Raw genomic sequence first — 5,408 nt, 5'->3', positions numbered from 1 at the left:
TTTTTGTTTGTTGTAACATTTGCTATCTGGTTTACTGTGAGTGTTGTGTTTAACCTAGTAGTTGTATCTGTTTTTATTAAATTGTATGTTTGTACATGCTGCTGTCCTTGAAAATGTAAAGAACAATCACAAACTGAACTGAAGAGAAAACCACCAAAGAATATGGCAAAATGTTATTTTGTGAATAGCTAAGTCGATTTGAGATTCATTCATTCAAAGAAAGCATAATAGAACATTGATTCAAAGAAAGCAGGCTAGAACATCCATAGCACTGCTATAGATACAAAGCTAGTCTCTGAGATAACCAACAGAGCACAGCATACCTCACTGAACTCTCAGAGGTTATCTATTTACAGAGGGAGAGCATTCACTGTGTGGCCTTTCAGTTGTACAATAACACCACAGCCATTTTGCTATCAGCTTTTCACTGGAGCAGACCAAAATGTATCTATTGTTACTCAATAGAGTCTGGTTTACAAATGCTCAAAATTACACAACCTGAAATTACATTTGAAAATATGAGTCAGCTTTTGCATTAAGCGGCATATTTTCTTGTAAACCTACATAAAGCATTGTTGGTCACATGATACAGGTGATGGTTCGGATTTCTGAACTTTAAATACACTGCTCAAAAAAATAAAGGGAACACTTAAACAACACAATGTAACTCCAAGTCAATCACACTTCTGTGAAATCAAACTGTCCACTTAGGAAGCAACACTGATTGATAAATTTCACATGCTGTTGTGAAAATGGAATAGACAACAGGTGGAAATTATAGGCAATTAGCAAGACACTCCCAATAAATCAAATCAAATCAAATTTATTTATATAGCCCTTCGTACATCAGCTGAAATCTCAAAGTGCTGTACAGAAACCCAGCCTAAAACCCCAAACAGCAAGCAATGCATGTGAAAGAAGCACGGTGGCTGGGAAAAACTCCCTAGGAAAAACTCCAATAAAGGAGTGGTTCTGCAGGTGGTGACCACAGACCACTTCTCAGTTCCTATGCTTCCTGGCTGATGTTTTGGTCACTTTTGAATGCTGGCGGTGCTTTCACTCTAGTGGTAGCATGAGACGGAGTCTTCAACCCACACAAGTGGCTCAGGTAGTGCAGCTCATCCAGGATGGCACATCAATGCGAGCTGTGGCAAGAAGGTTTGCTGTGTCTGTCAGCGTAGTGTCCAGAGCATGGAGGCGCTACCAGGAGACAGGCCAGTACATCATGAGACGTGGAGGAGGCCGTAGGAGGGCAACAACCCAGCAGCAGGACCGCTACCTCCGCCTTTGTGCAAGGAGGAGCACTGCCAGAGCCCTGCAAATGACCTCCAGCAGGCCACAAATGTGCATGTGTCTGCTCAAACGGTCAGAAACAGACTCCATGAGGGTGGTATGAGGGCCCGACGTCCACAGGTGGGGGTTGTGCTTACAGCCCAACACCGTGCAGGACGTTTGGCATTTGCCAGAGAACACCAAGATTGGCAATTTCGCCACTGGTGCCCTGTGCTCTTCACAGATGAAAGCAGGTTCACACTGAGCACGTGACAGACGTGACAGAGTCTGGAGACGCCGTAGAGAACGTTCTGCTACCTGCAACATCCTCCAGCATGACCGGTTTGGCGGTGGGTCAGTCATGGTGTGGGGTGGCATTTCTTTGGGGGGCCGCACAGCCCTCCATGTGCTCGCCAGAGGTAGCCTGACTGCCATTAGGTACCGAGATGAGATCCACAGACCCCTTGTGAGACCATATGCTGGTGCGGTTGGCCCTGGGTTCCTCCTAATGCAAGACAATGCTAGACCTCATGTGGCTGGAGTGTGTCAGCAGTTCCTGCAAGAGGAAGGCATTGATGCTATGGACTGGCCCGCCCGTTCCCCAGACCTGAATCCAATTGAGCACATCTGGGACATCATGTCTCGCTCCATCCACCAACGCCACGTTGCACCACAGACTGTCCAGGAGTTGGCAGATGCTTTAGTCCAGGTCTGGGAGGAGATCCCTCAGGAGACCATCCGCCACCTCATCAGGAGCATGCCCAGGCGTTGTAGGGAGGTCATACAGGCACGTGGAGGCCACACACACTACTGAGCCTCATTTTGACTTGTTTTAAGGACATTACATCAAAGTTGGATCAGCCTGTAGTGTGGTTTTCCACTTTAATTTTGAGTGTGACTCCAAATCCAGACCTCCATGGGTTGAAAAATTGGATTTCCATTGATTATTTTTGTGTGATTTTGTTGTCAGCACATTCAACTATGTAAAGAAAAAAGTATTTAATAAGATTATTTCATTCGTTCAGATCTAGGATGTGTTATTTTAGTGTTCCCTTTATTTTTTTGAGCAGTATATTATGAATCATTAGTTATGCTAGAGACATATGGGGTGCCATAGTCTAGGGTCTACACAAGAAGTTCATGGTTATCTGTAGGAAGAATGTACAGTTGAAGTCTGAAGTTTACATACACTTCGGTTGGAGTCATTAAAACTCGTTTTTCAACCACTCCACAAATTTCTTGTTAACCAACTATAGTTTTGGCAAGTCGGTTAGGACATCTACTTTGTGCATGACACAAGTAATTTTTCCAACAATTGTTTACAGACAGATTATTTCACTTATAATTTACTGTATCACAATTCCAGTGGGTCAGAAGTTTACATACACTAAGTTGACTGTGCCTTTAAACAGCTTGGAAAATTCCAGAAAATGATGTCATGGCTTTAGAAGCTTCTGATAGGCTAATTGACATAATTTGAGTCAATTGGAGGTGTACCTGTGGATGTATTTCAAGGCCTACCTTCAAACTCAGTGCCTCTTTGCTTGACATCATGGGAAAATCAAAAGAAATCAGCCAAGCCCTCAGAAAAAAAAATTGTAGACCTCCACAAGTCTGGTTCATCCTTGAGAGCAATTTCCAAACGCCTGAAGGTACCACGTTCATCTGTACAAACAATAGTACGCAAGTATAAACACCATGGGACCACGCAGCCGTCATACCGCTCAGGATGAACGTACTTTGGTGCGAGAAGGGCAAATCAATCCCAGACCAGCAGCAAAGGACCTTGTGAAGATGCTGGAGGAAACGGGTACAAAAGTATCTATATCCACAGTAAAACGAGTCCTATATCTACATAACCTGAAAGGCTGCTCAGCAAGGAAGAAGCCACTGCTCTAAAACCTCCAGAAAAAAGCCAGACTATGGTTTGCAACTGCACATGGGGACAAAGATCATACTTTTTGTAGAAATGTCCTCTGGTCAAAAATAGAACTGTTTGGCCATAATGACCATCATTATGTTTGGAGGAAAAAGGGGGAGGCTTGCAAGGCAAAGAACACCATCCCAACCGTGAAGCACGGGGGTGGCAGCATCATGTTGTGGGGGTGCTTTGCTGCAGGAGGGACTGGTGCACTTTACAAAATAGATGGCATTATGAGAGACGAAAATTACGTGGATATATTGAAGCAACATATCAAGACATCAGTTAGGAAGTTAAAGCTTGGTCGCAAATGGGTTTTCCAAATGGACAATGACCCCAAGCATCAAATCAAAGTTTGTCACGTGCGCCGAATACAACAGGTGTAGACCTTACAGTGAAATGCTTACTTACAGGCTCTAACCAACAGTGCAATAAAGGTATTAGGTGAACAATAGCTAAGTAAAGAAAGAAAAGCAACAGTAAAAAAGACAGTGAAAAATAACAGTAGCGAGGCTATATACAGTAGTGAGGCTATAACAGTAGCGAGGCTATATACGGGCACCGGTTAGTCGGGCTGATTGAGGTAGTATGTACATGTAGATATGGTTAAAGTGATTATGCATATGATAAACAGAGAGTAGCAGTAGCGTAAAAGAGGGGTTGGTGGGTGGCGGGACACAGTGCAGACAGCTCAGTTAGCCAATGTTCGGGGACACAGGTTGGTCGGGCCAATTGAGGTTATGTATTCTACATGAATGTATAGTTAAAGTGACTACCACTGCTGTGTCGTCTGCAAACTTAATGATGGTGTTGGAGTCGTGCCTGGCCATGCAGTCTTTGGTGAACAGGGAGTACAGGTGGGGACTGAGCACGCACCCCTGATGGGCTCCAGTGTTGAGGATCAGCGTGGCAGATGTGTTGCTACCTATCCTCACCACCTGGAGGCGGCCCGTCAGGAAGTCCAGGATCCAGTTGCAGAGGGAGGTGTTTAGTCTCAGGATCCTTAGCTTAGTGATGAGCTTTGAGGGTACTATGGTGTTGAACGCTGAGCTGTAGTCAATGAACAGCATTCTCACGTAGGTGTTCCTTTTGTCCAGGTGGGAAAGGGCAGTGTGGAGTGCAATAGAGATTGCATCATCTGTGGATCTGTTTGGGCGGTATGCAAATTGGAGTGGGTCTAGCGTTTCTGGGATAATGGTGTTGATGTGAGCCATTACCAGCCTTTCAAAGCACTTCATTACTATGGATGCGAGTGCTACGGGTCTGTAGTCATTTAGGCAGGTTGCCTTCGTGTTCTTGGGCACAAGGACTATGGTGGTCTGCTTGAAACATGTTGGTATTACAGACTCAAATCAGGGGACATGTTGAAAATGTCAGTGAAGGCACCTGCCAGTTGGTCAGCACATGCCCGGAGCACATGTCCTGGTAATCCGTCTGGCCCCGCAGCCTTGTGAATGTTGACTTGTTTAAAGGTCTTACTCACATCGGCTACGGAGAGCGTGATCACACAATGTTGCTTGCCTCAAAGCGAGCATAGAAGTGATTTAGCTTGTCTGGTAGGCTCGAGTCACTGGGCAGCTCGCGGCTGTGCTTCCCTTTGTAGTCTGTAATAGTTTGCAAGCCCTGCCACATAAGACGAGCATCGGAGCCAGTGTAGTATGACTCAATCTTAGCCCTGTATTGACGCTTTGCCTGATTGATGGTTCGTCGGAGGGCATAGCAGGATTTCTTATAAGCTTCCGGTTTAGAGTCCCGCACCTTGAAAGCGGCAGCTCAACCCTTTAGCTCAGTGCGAATGTTGCCTGTAATCCATGGCTTCTGGTTGGGGTATGTACGTACAGTTACTGTGGGGACGACGTCATCGATGCACTTATTGATAAAGCCAGTGACTGATGTGGTGTACTCCTCAATGCCATCGGAAGAATCCCGGAACATGTTCCAGTCTGTGATAGCAAAACAGTCCTGTAGTTAATTTTTACTTGTAAGCAGGAATCAGGAGGATAGAATTGTGGTCGGATTTACCAAATGGAGGGCGAGGGAGAGCTTCGTACGCGTCTCAGTTTGTGGAGTACAGGTGTTCTAGAATTTTTTTCCCTCTGGTTGCATATTTAACATGTTGATAGAGATTTGGTAGAACTGATTTAAGTTTCCCTGCATTAAAATCTCCGGCCACTAGGAGCGCCGCCTTTGGTTGAGCGGTTTCCTGTTTGCTTAT

The sequence above is a fragment of the Salmo trutta genome, chromosome 33 (assembly GCF_901001165.1).
Source record: "Salmo trutta chromosome 33, fSalTru1.1, whole genome shotgun sequence".
NCBI lineage: Eukaryota > Metazoa > Chordata > Actinopteri > Salmoniformes > Salmonidae > Salmo > Salmo trutta.
This window is presented reverse-complemented; position numbering follows the sequence as displayed.